The 19,272-nt window shown below is 43.2% G+C and overlaps 1 long non-coding RNA gene across 1 annotated transcript in view; it reads left to right on the top strand.

Moving 5' to 3' along the window:
- Positions 1–320: 320 nt before the first annotated feature.
- Positions 321–19,272, top strand: part of LOC123370516 — a 101,002-nt gene continuing 82,050 nt past the window's right edge. Inside the window, exons 1-2 of the long non-coding RNA XR_006579443.1 lie at positions 321–473; positions 11,811–11,940. This is a non-coding gene — a long non-coding RNA (uncharacterized LOC123370516). The remainder of the gene's footprint in view (positions 474–11,810; positions 11,941–19,272) is intronic.

Below are 19,272 nucleotides of genomic sequence, written 5' to 3'. Positions count from 1 at the left end.
ATGTAATGGTCTGTGTTATATGGGAGGTCAGATTAGATGAGCTAATGGTCCCTTCGGGCCTTGGAATCTATCACTCTATGAAAATGTGCCATGGAGAGCAGCTTCTGTAACCTGCTTGATCCCCAGAGTCAACAGTGAGTGAATGAGTGCTCAAACCTCCAAAGGTGCTAGCCGGGGCCAGGACATCAGTCCTCCAAGGGAGAGGCGGATGTGGCCGTGACTTCACAGAGGCCTTTGGCAAAGACCTCAGCCTATTGGGCAAAGGTGGTGTGGAGGCAGTGACCTCACAGAGCTCCTGACATCAGCCATGCGGGGCAGGAGATCCCTGTGGCAAGTCTTTATCTCAAGGTATCTCTTAGGAGGACTTAAGACAGGATGTGGTTCACTTACCTGAGCGCTAGGATGGAGCCTCCGAGTTTTTCTCCTTTCCTGCTATTGATTTTAGTAGAAAACAGACCTTCCCTGCTTACAGGGTAAGAGCATCACTGAGGTTTGGAACCTGTTCAGTCTGAGCCATCTGTCACTGGCTGTATGCTAGGCACAGAAAACACAAGGTTAAAATGTCAGAAATATTTCCCAGCTGGGACCCTGTCCCTTAGACTCAGTGGGGTTGTTTGAGGTTTGTCCTCTTGTGCTTCCCTTTTCCTCCCTTGCGCTTTTCTCTCTTTTGTCCCTTCTCCTTCCCGCCACCAATGAGGAGGAAAAAGATGCTCTTCAGACCTCCTTGTGAAAGCCCTCACATTGAGGCGGGGCTGGCATAGTGCTCTGACACTGAGTCCCTCCAGTAAGGGGCCCAATTCTTTCAGCCATCTGGTGAGAATGCTCAGCTGCCTGCCCCTGAGAGTCTCCCTGCTGCTTCGCAGAGCATGGAGCTATTAATGAATTAATGGAGAGGAAAGCAGGACCTCTTTTAAGACCAAGTAAATAACTCATAACAAAACATTTACTTGATGAATTTAGCTGCCTTGTCACCACTGTCTGCAAGCAGTTTATGAGTCTCTTTAATGTACTGGGTCTTCCAAAATAGCTGCTGAACAATTGCCATGAACAATTCTTGGCCTGTAGCTCATTTGAGGGCATTTTATTTACTGTATGAAACGCAAGCTGAGCTGGTTAGTTTGAAAGTCAGGCCTCCCATGGCAGCAAATCTCAGAGCCCAGGGCTACAGACCCGGGCTCTCAAAGCTCACACTACAGTGCGAAAATTAGCAGTGTGGCCTTTCTCACTTGGGCTGGAGCTCACACTCTGAAACCCAATCTTCTCTTGCCAGGTTTCTGAGCTGCTTTGTTTACCTTGGAGTGGGATTAACTGTTGAAAGCCCACAATAGAAAACTATCCACAATGACTCCAAGATCTCTTTCTTAAGTGGTAACAGCTAGGAGCGGCGCCAGGGTTTTTGGCGCCCTAGGCAGGGGTCCTTCCGCGCTCCCAGTCGTTGGCGGCAATTCTGCGGCGGGGGCGTCCTTCCGCACTCCCGGTCTTCGGGGCACTTTGGCGGCAGGTCCCGGAGCGAGTGAAGGACCCGCCGCAGAATTGCCGCTGAAGACCCAGAGCGCGGAAGGACCCCCCGCCGCCAAATTGCCGAGGGCAGCAAAATGCTGCGCCCCCCAAATCCTGGCACCCTAGGCGACCGCCTAGGTCACCTAAATGGAAGTGCTGGCCCTGGTAACAGCTAATTTAAACCCAATCCACGAGCGAACCTTTCCTCTTATCCCATGACTGCTGTCGGAGAATAACTCAGTTCTCGCTTTTTGTTTGGGTGCAGCAGAGTCAGATACTTTATTCTGTTTAGCAGCTACAACAGGGAAAGAGTGCACTAGGACATAGGGTCTCCCCTTCCTAGATAGGTCTCTCAACAGGTAAACAATTACAGCAGCATTTATACTTTTGTTACAGACAATAATAAGCAACAGCTACATTTTGTTTATACATAAGTGAGAAAAACAAGATATCAGGATGACCTAAGAGACGCCAGTCTACATATTGTATTATCTACACAAGGTCGAAAAACAACTTCTCACACAGTTCTTTTCCACTCGCCTCACACAATCCTCGCTTCTACAAATCTCGCGTTATTAGGGTTACAGCTAGCCTAACTCTTGCTAACAAAGACTGTCATGCATTAAGATCCCCTACAAATCCCTGTCAGTTCTTTCTGTACTTCCACACTGCTTACTTTGCTTAAGAGCCTTTGGTGAGGGACCTTGTCAAAGTCTTTTTGAAAATCTAAATATACTATATCCACTGCATCCCCCTTGGCCACATGCTTGTTGGACCCCCTCAAAAAATTCTAGTAGATTGGTGGGGCATGATTTTCCTTTACAAAAACCATGTTGACTCTTCACCAACAAATTATGTTCATCTATGTGTCTGACAATTTTGTTCTTTACTATACTTTCAACCAGTTTGCCTGATACTGAAGTCAGGCTTACCAGCCTGTAATTGCTGGGATCACCTCTGGAGCCCTTTTTAAAAATTGGCATCACATTAGCTATTCTCCTGTCATTTGGTACAGAAGCTGATTTAAATGATAGGTTACAGACTATAGTTAGTAGTCTTGCAATTTCACATTGTAGTTCCTTCAGAACTCTTGGGTGAATACCATCTGGCCCTGCTGACTATATTTGTGCCCTTTATGAGAAGCAATGTGTGCGGGGTGGGGGGGGGTTGGCCATGCATAATCAAGTGGCCCCCTGATTTTTTGGCTGGATGTCCCACTCAGATGAGTTGGGGGTGGAGGTCGTGCTCCCTCCCTGAGCCTCACTGCCCTGCCACCCCACCACGCGGGGCTGACCCAACTGAGCCCTGCCACATGGGGCTGCCCTGAGCTGTCTGGTGTCGCCAGCCTGAGCTGCCCCCGCGGCTTTGTGCTCTGGGCAGCTGCCCTGCTTGCCCTGCCCTGGCTACAGCCCTACCCTGGGGTGGTTTCGGTCGGATCCTGCCCCTCGGGGGTTTGGATCCTGCCCAGCACTCACCCCACAGTGGCAGCTCCTGCAGCTGTCTGGGCTTGTCTCTTCTCCAGGTGTTGCAACCTCCAGGGTTGCAGCGCCATTCAGGTTCACCCCGTCTCCCTGACTGGACCAAGTTTGTGTAAGTGGAGTTGTGACCTGGCTCATGGGGTTGCAGTGCCACTCACTCAAATTTGGCCTACCTTCATCATGACAGATAGACCAAATCTGAGTGGCGCTGGGACACTAAAGGTTGCAGTGCCTCGACCAGGCAAGTAAGCCCAACCTGCCTAGTAGGACAAGAGCTCCAGGATCTGCCATGCAACTCTTTGAAACATTCTGGCACCCCAAATTTGGGTCCCAACCCATGGATTGAGAAACCCTTATCTAACAAATAGGGACCTAGCATGAGAGTCAGGAGATCTTGCTTCTATTCCTAGCAATATCACTGCCCTGCTGTTTGACCTTGGGCAAGTCCTTTCATTTCTCTTTTCCTATTTTCCATCCTTGTAGCTGTTTACAGTGGAAGCTCTTCAGTTCAGGCCCTGTCTCGCACAATGGGGCCCTGATCGCAGCTGGGGTACTCGTGTCATACAAATAAGAGGTGTGGGCCCTCTTAGCAAAACAGTGTCCCCTGTTCCAGGCACAAAGGGACACACCTTGAGTGCATTCTGTTATGGGCTTTGAAGTTCAAGATCAGTACCTTGGACTCATTCCAGCATTCTACAGGAAGCCAGTGTAGAGAGCAGTGGGGTAATATGTTTGCAATGACCAGTGTTGTTCAGCATGGGGCAGGCCACCTACTAAGCCAGCTGGAACTTCTTCAAAGCTGCTTTGTGCAATGTTAGTGTTTGCCCATGCAAATTGATGGATTTAATTTTTTACACAGAAAGACAATGTTTCAAGCAGAATTAGATTTCCTCCTCCCCCAGAACTGCTTGTATCATTCTATTTTCAAAGCTTAGATCTCTTGCATGAACTTAATTACTTTTCCCCTTTATTGCACTTGCTTCCTCAAACAAAAACAAAATGTCCCTGAAGTTGAAATAGCCATTAGTGAGATTTTGGCTACTGATCAAATATCTAGTAAGAGATTATATGCAACTCTAAATCACCTCATCTTTCACATCTCGGTCTTCAGAGGACTGGTTTAAATCCTATTTGAATATTGTGTAATGTAACATATCCAGCCATATATACTTATGCAACAGTCACAGAGACATCCTAAACCTGCAGTTTAGATTGTTGAGTGTTCATTACTTGAAAGTTTTATAATTTGCTCACAGTTCACCTCCTACAGTAAATTGTGCAGTGCCTTTTCATATAATCATCATTTTGGATTCATCTGTTTTGTCTCATGAGGTCTTGATTTGCCTCACTGTTGTGTAATATGGAATGACAACGTTCATCACTATTTCACAGTTTATATAACAGTGAGTACATACACTGCGGCCAGTGGCAAGCATTTGACTTCAATTAACCACTAGGACTGGTTTTTATTTTTGCAGCTGTCTCTGCGAATGAGCAGAGGATCTACAGATTGGAAAAGGAAAATATTTACATACTATACCCAAAGTGTGTTTTACTATAGCAGTTACTTAACCATTTTATGGTTCAAAACTATACTTTACCAGTCATCACAGTAAATGATTAATGTTTGATTTTCCCTCACACACACACTCACACAGAGTTTCTGAAAAGGATTTTTTTTTTATTTAGGCAAAGTGTTGTCATTTACATATACTGGAAAATGGGACCTTTGTATCTCAGCTACCATATATTTACCAAGGAAAACATAACAACAACAATAAATAGAATAAAATAATATCAAAACAGGCACATTTCTCCTAACATTCTTAATTCACTCCTAAAAATATATTCCCAGGAATTTCTCTCTCTCTCTCTCTCTCTCTCTCTCACACACACACACACACGTATAGTATGAGTGTGTTTATAATAATAGATTTTAAGGTCAGAAGGGACCATTATGATCGTCTAGTCTGACCTCCTGCACAAGGCAGGCTACAGAATCTCACCCACCCACTCCTGTATCAAACCCCTAACCTATATCTGAGCTACTGAAGTCCTCAAATTGTGGTTTAAAGACTTCAAGGTACAGAGAATCCTCCAGCAAGTGACCCCTGCCCCACGCTGCAGAGGAAGGCGAAACCCCCCCAGGGCCTCTGCCAATCTGCCCTGGAGGAAAATTCCTTCCTGATTCCAAATATGGTGATCAGCTAAACCCTGAGCATGTGGGCAGGACTCACCAGCCAGATACCCAGGAAAGAATTCTCTGTAACAACTCAGATAATGGATGCACTGGTCACTACTCCAGAGTTAAGACTGACTTAACAAAAGCAACCAAAGTTGAAACTTGTTCCCTTGACTTTATAAGGAAAATTAACTTTCCTCAAGATTCCAGAACTCCCAGTCCAATGTGAGTTTTCATGGAAGTTTTATGTGATTCCATTGAATGTTAAAAGTTATCAGCGTTTTAAACAACTCACTAAGAGAGACATTGAACTTCTCTCCCACCTTTTGTATGGTGTTGCGCTTGATCTTCATGTTAGGGTTTTGGATTAATGGAATTAATCATTTTTAGTGCCGCACTAACACAGGTTTGTGTTTGAATAGATGTTATCCTGTACTGTCAGCTTTTGAATTTTTCTGAATTATGGACATTTCTGGGCTTAGACTGCAAATGACCTGGGTGGTTAGGAGAGACCATAAAAAGTTAGAAGAACTCAGAAATTAATTCTCCAAAGCAGCTATTCACAATAATATAGAAACAATTTACTCTGCTTAAAGATCCACATAAAGGTTACTGGACTGGAAATCAGGAGTATCACATGGAACTAAATCCTTCCATCCACCATTTCAGTCAAGTTATGTCTACACTGCAGCTGGGAGTGAGCCGTTCATCCCAGAGAGCGAGATGCATGAGCAGGGCTCAAGCTAGCTTGCTTAAAATAAAAATAGTAATATGGACACTGCGGGGGATGGGGGACAGTGGGGGAGGGGCCAGGGGCTAGCCTCCCCAGCTGGGAGCTCAGGGGCCAGGCAGGACGGTCCCGCGGGCCGGATGTGGCCTGCAGGCTGTAGTTTGCCCATCTCTGCTCTAAGTGTTAGCTCCAGTCAGCCCCTGAACATTATCATCTGTTCTATGCAGGTCAGCCAGAATGCCATTGGTTTACTAAAAGCAACACATTGTGCAGGGCAAAGCCAGATTTACCCATTTTTTCCTACATCCAGGCTGCCAAAGGAACTTTGTAAAGTGGTGCATACAAAGCTACATTATTGTGCACTGAGACTACAGAGTTTTCCATAGCTTTGTGTTTAAAACCAAAAGTTTTTCTATCTGTGAAACAAAAAACGCAGCAATGGATGATCCATGATATCATCATGTAGGGAGGGAATTTCTTAGACTTCCAAGTGAGCAGTTTGGGTGAGTGTGTGGGGTTGTTTTTTTTTAATTAGTCAACTATTTTTATTGCTAATTATGTATTGACCAAGCTGTGGAACTAAGGCTGCCTCTCTATTATGTAGCTGGAGTTGGTACTGTGATAAGAGCCCTAAGAGACATTTCTATCCACCCTACTGCTTCCACAGCATAGTGCAGCCATTGACTTTAACAGCCTGTGAGCAGAAATCCCTTCAATTTCCATTACAGTGTTGTTGATGTAGCAGGCTAGTGTAGAAGCGCTATACAAGAATTACTATATTTTTGCAGTGTCCTCATTTTTAGGCGGTATATTTGGCACCATCGAGATCCAGGGAATCTTCAGTTCCATGGCAGTCCCCCACTCTGACTCTGGTTCCAGATGAAACGTGTGTGCCACTGATGCTGGGGAGACTTGGATCAGCCCCTGAATGGCATGAACTGTTTGCTTTAGCTGAAGAGAGGTCTTCTTGCCCTCCAGTGCTATCGCCTCCTCAGAGTGTGCATGCTCACGATGGACTTGCCTCCTTTGGGCCACGTTCCCGCCCGCTCCTGAGAGCCTTCTATAGTTCCATCAGTTCCAACCGCACTGCCATTTGAACCAGCTTCTGATTTCTCGGATTCGAAGATTTGGACAGGGATCAAGGCCCACCCCTCCCATACCTCCAGTGAGTACCCCAATTCCCCATTGGCTCCTTGGCAGTATCTGCCATTTACCCAGCATCGGGGCCCTTGGTACCCGGCTCCATGGGGCCCTCCTAAACGTCCAATGGAACCACTGGGATAGCTGTACTGGGGTTCATGGTTGCAGTACCCACCGTCAGAACCTTCTCACTCTGCCCATGAGGGATCTCTTTTCTCTCCTTCTCTGTCATCCAGCAGGCGTTCGGATACGCCATTAGATGTCACACCACTGAACCCCACTCCAATGGTACCGCTGGATCTGGAGTGATTCTCCTCTTCTTCCCTGGATGCCCCAGTGTCTTCAACTCCTCCCTCACCCCCAGATGACTTCTGACAATTTCAGGAACTGCTTCATAGGGTGGCCAGGGCCCTCAACATCCGACTGGAGGAAGTGCAAGATAAACAGCACCAACTGCTCTATATCTTATACATTTTGGTACAAGCCAGGGTGGCCTTACCAATAGATGAGGTCATCATTCAACCAGCTGGGACTGTTCGGCACACTCTGGCCACCTGCAAACCTACCCCCAAAGTGGTGGGAAAGTGGTACTATGTGCCTCTGAAGGGATCTGAGTTTCTTTTCTCCAACCCTCCACCCAACTCTCTTGTTATTCAAGCAGCAATTGAACGGGCCTCACCAACAGCACCCACACTCCACCCTGGCAGATAAGGAGGGCAAAGTGCCTGGACTTTTTGGACTGCAAGGTCTTTTCCTCTGCCAGCCTGCAATTTTGTATTTCGAACTACATGGCTCTATTCGCGAAATATAATTTCTTTACCTACACTAACAAGCTCCCCCCCAGCAGGATCAGGCCCAATTCCAGGCTATCCTAGAGAAAAGGAAATTGGTGTCAAGGACAAAGCTTCAGGTCGTGGTTGACAGAGCGGACACCTCTTCGCATACAATGGCTACAGGGTCATCATGTGCAGAGAGTCCTGTTTACATTCCTCTGGCTTCCTGAAGGAAGTCCAGACCACCATAGAAGATCTTTCCTTCGACAGATAAATCAGAAGACTGATGACTCCCTTCACTCCCTCAAGTACTCTAGAGCCACCCTCTGGTGGCTGGGCATCTACACACTGTCGCCCAAGCACAAACTCTACTGTCCACCTTAGACCCAGCGGATGAAAACTCCCCAATTATTCCAACCATGGTCCTATGAGCTCCCTCACAAACAGCAGAGGACCCAGTGACCCTGTCCCTCCAGTTCATTGTCAACACAATCTTCTGCATCGCACACTCAATCATCTCAGAAGTGCTATTTCTGAATACACTCAGAGCTTCCAATCACCATTACTCATGCTGTGCTCCTGTCCCACTCCCTTCAGTGGTTACCTAGCAGTCTTCTTGCCAGCTTGGAGTGCGATAACAATGTACAAGTGTGTCCTTGATGTCATTGGACATGGTTATATGATTGAGTTAAAAATGCTACCTGGTCCACATCCCCCGCTGACCCCCCTTCAGGGATCACTCTCACAACAGTATCCTCATGCTAGAAGTGGACTCCCTACTGCTCAGGGGAGAGAGAGAACCTGTTCCCAGGGAGCAGGGTTCTATTCCACTTATTTCCTAGTCCCCAAGAAGAAACACGGGGTGGCAACTGATCTAGACCTCTGTTGTCTCGACCGTTTCTTCTGCATGGTCACTCTGGCAGTCATCATTCCTTCCCTAGAAAGAGGCATGTAGTTTATGGCTCTCAGTATGCAGGGCACTTACTTTCGTGTGAACATCCACCCTGACAACAGACATTTCCTAAGATTCACGACAGATCATCACATTCAGTACAGGGTTCTTCCGTTCGCACTCACCACTGCTCCTCGTGTATTCACCAAAGTTTTTTCAGTTGTGGCAGCCCACCTCTGCCATCGAGGGATCCTTATATCCCCTTATCTCGACAATTGACTGCTGGTGACACAATCAAGAAGGGAAGCTCAAGCCTCAAACTTCCATGCTGCTCATTCTCCTCTCAGCCCTGGGAGTGAGTGTAAACATCAAAAAATGGACTTTGGACTTCATGAAATCCGTAGAGTTCATTGGGGCACATATAAATGTGGTCTCGGCTTGTGCATACCTGCCGGGGGACAGGTTCCAGACCCTTGAGGACCTAATTTCCAGGATGGCGTCCAATCCTTCTATCCTGGCCAGAACCTACCTTTGTCTTCTTGGGCACTTGGTGGCTTGCACTTACGTGACTGTATTTGCTTATCTGAAGTTTCACTGCCTACAGCTATGGCTCCAGAGGGTCTATTCCCTTATGTACCATACTATGCCCTTCTCCTCACTCTTCCCCATGAGGTTCTCTCCTCCCTTGAGTGATGCACAGATCCAGCTTGGGTGTGCACCAGGATACCGTGCCTCCTGTCTTCACCTTCCATGACAATTATCACGGACGCATTGCTTATCGGATGGGGGGTCCATATGGGTGAGCACACGACTCACACGTTCCTGCCACAAGTCCTGCACAAGTTCAGGCAGGGTTGAGCGATGGTTATTCTGATTGCCCCCTTCTGGCCTTGACAGTTTTGGTTTCCCATGCTCTCCTGGAACTACTCACACAACACGGCAGAGAGATCCGGCATCCCAATCCGACTCTTCACCTCAGAGCTTGGTTTTTGGATGGGCATCTTTGTTAAAGTTCTTCAACAGTGCAGGACATTCTCTTGAGCAGCCAGGAGTCCATGAGATGCTCCTATGGGGCCAAGTGGAAGCGTTTCACTTCTTGGTCCCAGCACAGGAGTCTTGCCCCTGAGGATGTGGACATCCCTCTTATTCTGGACTATCTCTCTCTCTGAAGATGCCTGGCCTCACTCTCAGCTCCATCAAAGTGCACATGGCTGCTATCAGTGCCTTCCACCCTCCACAGGAGGGGTACTTTGTCTTTACTCATCCACTGACTTCTGGGTTTTTGTATAACCCTCAGTGGAATACAGATAGGGATCACACATTTCAAAGAACTTCCAGTTATAGGTAAGTAACCTCCCCTTCCCAGGCTCTGTTTAATTTTTCTATAACTATTTTTCAGTCAAATGTATATTACTTTCCACATAGGACCCTACAATGAAGAAAGGGAGGAGGATAGAAGTTTGGAAGCTACAATTTTTCATCTAATTTCTCTTCTGTTTGGTGAATTTATGGGAAGCTTAAGTGATGTGTACATATACACCAGTGGTCCCCAACCTTTTTCGTCTGGTGGGCGCCAGACGATGAGCCACCGTGGCTGGCAGACGAACATCCGCCAAAATGCTGCCAAGAAGTGGCAACGTCAATAGGCGTTGCTGCCAAAATGCCACCGAGAAGCAGCAGCATCCAGAGGCATTGCTGCCAAAATGCCGCTGGTAGTCATTATGTTGTCCAACATTACATGGACATTTTGGGATTGTATTAATGTGGGAGGAATGCATTGCAAGCCAGTTGGAGTGCCCATAATTTTGAGATTAATGTGCATCCTGGCCTCCCAAAGAGATCACATGCTTTGTGCCATATGACTGCCCAGTAGGCTCCCCAGTCTAAGAAAGATGTGTCTGAGATTACGGTTGCATCGGGTGTCAGTGAAATGAAAGGGATTTCATCACATGCCTGTTCCAGGTTTGTCTCCCCTGCAAGGGAAGCCATGAAATTGGTGGGAATTGTCACCTTGTCACATAGCTGAACATAATTTGTTGGGGAAGGGTCAACATGGTTTTTATAAAGGGAAATCATGCCTCACCAATCTACTAGAATTCTTTGAAGGGGTCAACATGCAAATGGACAAGGGGGATCCAGTGGATATAGTGTACTTAGATTTTCAGAAAGCCTATGACAACGTCCCTCACCAAAGACTCTTAAGCAAAGTAACCTGTCATGGGATAAGAGGGAAGGTCCTCTCATGGATTGGTAAAATCAGAAACAAAGGGTACATCCACACTACCCGCCGGATCGGGGATAGATTTATCGCATCTCATCTAGACATGATAAATCGATCCCCGAACGTGCTCCCATCGACTCCGGAACTCCACCAGGACGAGAGGTGGAAGCGGAGTCGACAGGGGAGCCGCGGCCGTTGATCCCACGCCGTGCGGACAGGAGGCAAGTCAAAATAAGATACGTTGACTTCAGCTACACTATTCCCGTAGCTGAGGTTGTGTATCTTACATCGACCCCCTTCCCCTCCCCCCAGTGTAGACCAGCCCAAAGGGTAGGAATAAATGGTCAGTTTTCAGAATGGAGAGCGGTAGTGGTGTCCCCCAGGGTTCCGTACTAGAGTTGCCAACTGTCTGGTCACACAAACCCAAACACCCTTGTCCCCCCCTTCCCTGCCCCTTCTCAGAGGCCCCGTCCCACTCACTACATCCCTCCATCGCTCACTCTCCCCCACCCCCACTCACTTTCACCAGGCAGGGGGTTGGGATACGGGAAGGGGTGTAGGCTCTGGGATGGGGCCAAGGGGTTCGGTGTGGGAAGGGGCTCTGGGCTGAGCCTGGAGCAGAGGGTTGGGGTGCAGGGTGGGGTGCAAGCTCTAGGAGGGGGTTTGGGTGCTGAAGGGGCTCAGGTTAGAGGGAAGAACTTTTACCCAAGATGGCATCAGGGGAGGAGCTCTATGTCTATGATGTCAGGGGAGGCACTAGAAAGCTAGAAGCTGATTGGCTGAGAGGAGCTGACCTTGAGAGAGCAACCAGTACATAAGGCTGACAGCTGGCAGACTGAGACTGTAGTGGGTTTTGGGGGTTTCTAAAAGAACAGGAGTAGCGAGACACCTCAGCTACCTGGGCAGCAGCAACGGACACTACATCTACAGCTTGAAGAGACTGCAGCTGTGGAAGTAACACTCCAGAGATTAGACAGGTCAGAAGGACCAAATTAGATGGTACAGAGGGAATTTGAACAGAAGTGTAAGTCTGATTGTTTCTACCTATTATTTAAGAGTGTATGGGTCTGTCTGTAAATAAAGCTGGATGCCTACATCTTGAGTGAGATCTCCCCTACCTGTTTTGCAACTGCTTGGCCAGCCCTTACAGGATGTTAAATGTTTAGTTTTAAGTGTTAATGTTAGTGTTAAAGTAAATTTTTTATTTTAGTCCGTGAAAGTGATGATGGTTTCTCATATGTGTATATAGCGTACGTATGCCACATTGTATTAAGTAAGGGATTAGATTGTAACAGACTAAAAGCCTGTGTGTATACGGACTCTTTATCTGCATGTTACGTTGAAACTACTGCATTTTCTGTATGTATTAGCTAACTTATGCAGTCTGTCTCTTATTCTGTTGCACCACTTTAACTATACAATTCTTTAAATGTAATTCTATTGCATTTTACCGTGTTCTATATATTCTTTCTTGCTTTATTAAATATGTAAAGACCTTTTTAAAAAAAATTATTTTGTTTTTGAAGAATTACTGCTTGTGCATCTATCCTTGAGTCAAAGGCTGTATCCGTGTCCTTTCAGGAGTTAGCAAGACTAACATGCTCTGGGGAGTCCTCTGTGGGACTGGTAACATCCTGGCAATTCCTTTAGGGCGGGCCACAACCTTGTTACCCTTTGGTTAAATTAGACAAATTTGTAGGTAACATAATTGGCATCTAAATGTTAGGGTAACGTATTTGGCATCCCTGTATTTGTGGGCTTGAGGTGCTATTTTAAACCCTGAAGCTTGAAAGCTTTATTTCAAGGTCAAAGAGGGTATAGCACCCCTTATGGGAGAAGAGGATGACTGACACCAAGCAGTAATATTTTTTCTCTCTCTTCTTTCCCCCCCTTTTTCTCTTTTCTGACAAATACACACATACACTCTCAATACACACAACTTCATTAAATACACATACCCGCTTGCATATCTGGCAGCTGTGTGCAGGTCCAAAAGGCAAGCAGGACCTGTCACTCAAGTGTGACCGGTGTTGTAATTCTACCCAGAATATTTTCATTAACTTGCCTGATTTGATATACACGCATGCGTATCTGGCAGCCTTTAGGCATGGCTGGATTCAATGTTTGTACACATACACACACCACACGTACACACATCTAGAAACCAGTTTTGTTTAAAGAGCGCTAAAGGTAAGTAACATCAAAGATAATTTTAATACGTGCCTTGTTAAAGGAATTACTGCTTAAACTGATAGTCTTGAGTCTTGATCCTAAAAGAATTAGGAAGCCTGGACAAAACATTTAAGGGCTGATTGAAGGGTCAGTATAATCAGTAAATAATTCTGCAATGATAAGGTAAAGGGAGAGTGTTCAAGTGATCACAGCTACGGAAGGAGAGGGTGATCATTAGAACAGTTTTGTTTTTTATTTATTTATTTTCTGCTCCTGGAGCAATCATTGGCAGATCCCAAGGGAAGGGGAACCTGACTGAAAGGGAGGCAGGTTTTGAGGTTGGGCCCCGAGGAGGAAGCCGAAGGCCTCGGAAGTCAGGCTTTATCCCATAAGCTAAGTATAGGACCTCATTGCTAAGACCACTACAGTGTAAATACCTTACACTCTCCTCCATGGCCACGTCTATACTACCCGCCGGATCGGCGGGTAGTAATCAATCCCCAAATCGACGCCCGTACTCCACCTCGGCAGGAGGAGTAAGCGGAGTCAACAGGGGAGCCGCAGCGGTCGACTTGCCGCCGTGAGGATGGCCAGGTAAGTCGAACTAAAATACTTTGACTTAGATCGATCCCCCCCAACTAGTGTAGACCAGCCGTATGGTGCATGGCTGCTTCCCTAAAGCAGGAAATGCTAAACATTTTTACAAGTTTCGAGAACGTTACAAAAGCACCAGAGACCATGTGACTCAACAGTAGGGATATACAAAGAATACAATACTTATGTTCAGAGAACATATTTTATTATTTAATAGAAGTTTTTGCTCCAATATACAAAATAGGGGACCTGTTATCCCAGTTAACATTTACATAGTTACACAGAAATCATTTCCACCATTTACAAGTGAAGAGTCTTCTCACACTCCCCATTGAAATTACAATCAAGAGATAATCCTATAATGCTTTTTATATTGTTCAGTTAACATTTTGTATTTCCTCTGCCTGTAGTTTCTGGTATTAATTTTATCAAGAATTTACTTACATTTTTCAGCTGCACTAGAAGTGAAATTAAATGCATCATTTGGAACCACTATCTCAAAAAACCTTATCCAAAATAAATAACCATTTTATAAAAATATGTTGCAGGAGTGAAGCAAAATATTCTGTGGCTACCAGTAAAACAAAAATGCTTTAAATGTTGTTACTGTATTAAAATATGTTTAGCAACTAAGCTTGGCTTTTAACTACATACATTTTTAAAAACTGTAAAATGACTGAGCAAACATTTATCAGTTAACAAAAACTAATGTGACAATGGTTTTACAAAGCTGTACATTTAATGCAAGGGACTTCATCTTTCTGACATGTACTATGGTCCAACTGATTCACCCCTCACTCTTTTCCCACTGAAACCTGGAAAAACAGATTTAGGTTCTAAATTAATTTGGTATAAGCCCTTAAAAATATCCAATCCATTATATTTTTATGCCTCTCCCAAAATATGTTATGCTTTTCTTTGAAATGCTAGTAGTTTAGCCAAGCTACATAATTTATATTAAAGAATTTCAGCCAAGCCAAGGCTTCAGAAAATTTGCATTTATAAAAGCAACCTGTTATAATATGACAAGAATTTTCTTTCATATTTGTTAAATAGCCCAATTTACTTAGTGACCCTGTTCAAAATTTGTTCAACTGAATGAATAGGTGAAGTCTTTTCCTGAGCTAAAAATACAAGTAAATATATTAGTTATAGCAGCAGACAGGAGACATTCTTTTTAAAGGTTTCAACAGTATCAATAAAATAACAAAGTAAAAATCACAATCTGAAATGGGATGACAAGGACATCCAAGACCTGATAGCCATAATCTGAAATATGTATTCCATCATTTTCCAGAAATTACATTCAGCCACTGTCAGACAACAAACTGATGCATGGAGAAGTATCAGATCACAACATTTCACATATTTCTTATTACATCTATTACTTGGTGGTGCTATTATTTAAATCTTAATGCTGTTTCATAAACCCAAAGCAAGGTAAACTTTAATTTCAGAAAATTTCACCTCATAGGACTTGAAAAAAATCTCAACACACTGAATTCCCTTTTCATTCCTAGATTATTTCATTTATTATCAACTTCATTTCATATTTGGAGAGTTTTTTGAAAGTCACTCAAGCTGTTGGGAGTCTGAATGGAAAATTTTCTGAGGAGGGAATATTTTGAAAACTGTTTATTTTAATCCAGGTTTTTCTAACAAATTATTTAGCGTATGGACCCTTAATGAATAAAAAACAGTAAGAACTGGGGTACACCACCAACATTTCATTATAAGCATTCGTACAATCATCATTCAGACAGCTATAGGAAACATTTTACAGCTTGGCTTTTTCAGTAGAGTAAAAACAGATTCATATTTTAATTTAATAATTAAACAATGTAAAACATTAAGCCAGATACCAGTTCCTCCTGAAAGAGAAAATACCTCTTCTGTTTTACCAATTTTTTAAAAAGACATTTTATGCATTTTATTTAGAATTTGTCTTTCCTAAAAAAACCCACTTAAATGGAATAAGTAAATCTAATTCAAATTAATATATAAAATTATGTTCAAGATTTGTTATACTCAAAGATAATACATAGGACCCTAGTAGTTATAGTAATTCATAAATAAAAATAAACTATTATTAATAACCCCATCTTTCTCCATAGGGAGATTAAAAGTCATAATTTTTACTGATTGTTCCCGACAGAATAGGTATATATTACTATAATGTAAGCTTCTTCAGAGAAGCAAAACATTCTTGGCCTCCCTGACACTAGTTTATCTTTTCAGTTAATCTGTTACAGTCAAGAAGGCAACTGTGTTGTCCCAAGTATATTTCTTGTTTATATATGAAAAAACCCAGGAAAAACAAACAAAAACAAACAAACCCTGCCCACCATATTCTTTCAGAATTGAATACAGGCAAATTACTGCACAAAGAATTCTCTGTCTTTTCAAATAAGAAATCAGTATAAAATACCAGATTTATATTACTTCTATTGCACTGCCAGATCGTTGCAATTAGCCCTGAACCAAACCCCAATGAAATCAATGGGAGTCTTTCCATTGATTTTAAGGGGCTCTGATTCAGGACTTTAAAAAGAGAAAATGTGTTAACTGTTGGAAGGTTGCTCCTGCAAGAGTGGCTGGTATCTCTCCTTTCTCCTAGCAGTTGTAATAGAATTGTGTAGTCAGCATGATACCGGAGCAAATAAAATGAACTTGATATGAAGGGTTTTAAAAAAAATCCAAACTTTGCTTTGTTGTGTGCAAACTGCGCTACTGTCCCTGGAGCTCCCTGCATTCCTTTTTTTAAATCAGTGCTTGCTCCATTCCAATATAGCCAGAGAAGAAACGAGGCATAAAATCTCTCTTCACCACAGTTCCCATTCAATCCCGAGACTGATAGAAGAGAATGTAACCAGACTCAGAGTTCTTTGAAATGTCTGATGTCAACCCATAGAATTCTTCAATAGCTTGTGCATCTATTTTCTACAGAAAACAAAATACAAACACTATTTTTAAAGGAAAAAAAATCTACTATGATAAATGTATATTCTATTAAATTACACTTTGTGAAACAGTGACAAAATATTTTGGTCTCATCTGTTAATTACCTTTCTCCAGACAACCTAGGTTATAGAAGGATTATAAGGCTTATAGGGTTTTGGGTTTTTTTTAAATTCCAAATCTTCTTTCCTCCACAGCAGCCCATCTTGTGTCTAATTTAAGTAACTTGAACATCTAATACTAATAAATGGACTAACCATGAATACAAACATCTGATAAGTTTCCCACACAGAAAGGTGATTTACAATGGTAATACCAAGATTTTTTCTGATGAGGGACCAAAACTCAGCATAGGCTATGCACATATAAGAACTTAGAATCAGCGCTGAACTTATAAGCAGGACTAATCAGAATGTAATAAAGTAGACCAACTTAGACAGTGATGGGGGATGAGCATTAAGAGGAGAAAAGGTCAACTCTCCTCTTTAAAAAATTATGAGCTACCAGGACCATAAAGGCTCTTTAAAAAATTATGAGCTACCAGGACCATAAACACTTAAATTGGATGAAGAGCCTCTAGTTTGTGATACAGAGCAGGATGCAAAGAGCTGCCAGATGCTACCACCATCATGATGATTTTTGGGAAAACAACAGAAAATGCAGTCAAATTAAAGGCAATATGCCAAAAAGAATTTTTGATTCAGAACAAGCCACAGATATATTTCATACAGCAGGAATGTGGAAATAAGCATTCTTTTCCTCAGATCAATTAGATATCTAATCTAATCTTTTGTCTCCACTACTGTGATGACTAATTGGATCATTTCCATCTTGAAGCACCAAATAAAGCTACTTAAGATCAAGTACCAGCCAGACTTCTTTGGGAGTGCAAACTCCAGTAAATTCCTGAAAAGCATTCTCGCTCAAGTTCTAGTGAGATAGATACCTTGATGTTTAAGAGGTTGCAAGGCCGTCCTAGCACCATCCACTTTACTAGTGGGCGAGTGAACCTTTAACTCTGTGGCGGTATCTTAAAATCCACTGAGTATCCTGTCAGGAAAACTGAGACCACCCATTGACACCCACTCCCCCAAACAAAGAAGCCTTCAGTAGCCTGATTGGTTCCGGAAACTGAAAGGGAAGACCTGGCTTCGTCAAAGGTTTAGTTAAGCAGGCTCACTACAGAGGTATATATGACCATACTTTCCAATGTTATGTGACCTCCACTTTGGCCCTGGCATCTCTCATATGGGAAGAGTGGTTTTGTTTTAGAGAGTTTTCCCTCCCTGCCAGGAAAAGGTGATGGTCATAGGTGGCAAAAGCAGAAAAAGAGATCTGCCATTAATCATCATGCTTGATTCAGAGTTGCAGAGTCTCAGGTACTTCTCTGAAAGACTCTAATCTACCTGTGAGGTTGAGAGATATTATTATATTGAGAAGACTGTCATGGAGGATAGGCACGAAAACTTGGCTACTCTTTCAGGCAGAGCTCTATCTAAGCTATCACTATTAGCTGTCTCCATAGCACAGATTTTTCTTCTTTTGGTAAAAAGCAATTCCTCTGGAAATTGATCCAAAAATATATACATTTTGAACAAACAGCTCTACTTTCTCCTCCTCCAATAAATATCTAAACATGACTGTACTCAAAGACCAAGGATTGAATCTCTCTAGTTTAGGAGAGAAAGGAAATGTAGCTGAAGATATTTCTTATCTTCACAGTATCAGCACACCATTCCTTTTAATCTTTAAGTGATCATAAATGGGGTGTTGGGATGGGGGGAGACTTTTGTTTAGAAGAAGTAAAAACACCAGGGTTACAACAACACTTACCTCTACAATATCATCATCAAAGAGCAACCAAAAATCATGACTCTTCACTATTGCAATATAATGTCCTCGATTAGGGCCACTGTATTTAAAAACAAAACAAAACAAAACAAAACAAAAAACATTATGCATGTCTATTTTATTAAAAAGCTGCTTTTTTCCACAAAAAAACAAAAACAAAACCAACAACATTTAGTAAAAATTAAGCTGATTATTTGTATTTCTATTTGTATATTCATTCCCCTTTATGTTACCAAGGACATTTACATGAAACAAGACATTAGTCATCATGATGCCAAATACTATACTAAACAGAGGATTAAATGAGGAATAAGTAGGACAAGCAGTAACAACATACATGAGAGGTTGTTTCATGCTAAAGCTATTTACGGAACTAGGGACAAAAAAAAATATAGAACATTTTTTATTTTAAAAAAAGGGGGGGGAGGGGATTGAATAGAAAAAAAAAATCAAACTTTCCACACCAAATTGGATTCTGGGTGAGACCAATACCAAGAAATTTCATGCCAAAAATGTAACTTTGAAGAATATTCTAAACCCATGACAATAGGGGAACTTGGAAGAGTCGTTCCATCAGAATTATTGATCTGTCTCTTATGTATAATGCTGCCCCAAATTTTATGTGAGGCAACAGAAGGTCATGGATTTGACCAGCCAGGATCGACAGAGGTTCAACTCAAAATTTGTAACCTGAAGCACCCTAGCACAGCCAGGACTCAATGAGGCACTCTGAAACTCTTGCAGAGATGATTTTGTGTGTCTGTTCTCATAAGAAATTGCT

Source organism: Mauremys mutica, chromosome 1 (genome assembly GCF_020497125.1).
Source record: "Mauremys mutica isolate MM-2020 ecotype Southern chromosome 1, ASM2049712v1, whole genome shotgun sequence".
Classification (NCBI taxonomy): domain Eukaryota; kingdom Metazoa; phylum Chordata; order Testudines; family Geoemydidae; genus Mauremys; species Mauremys mutica.
The sequence above is the reverse complement of the archived record's forward strand: the minus strand, read 5'-3'. Positions and strand labels throughout refer to the sequence as shown.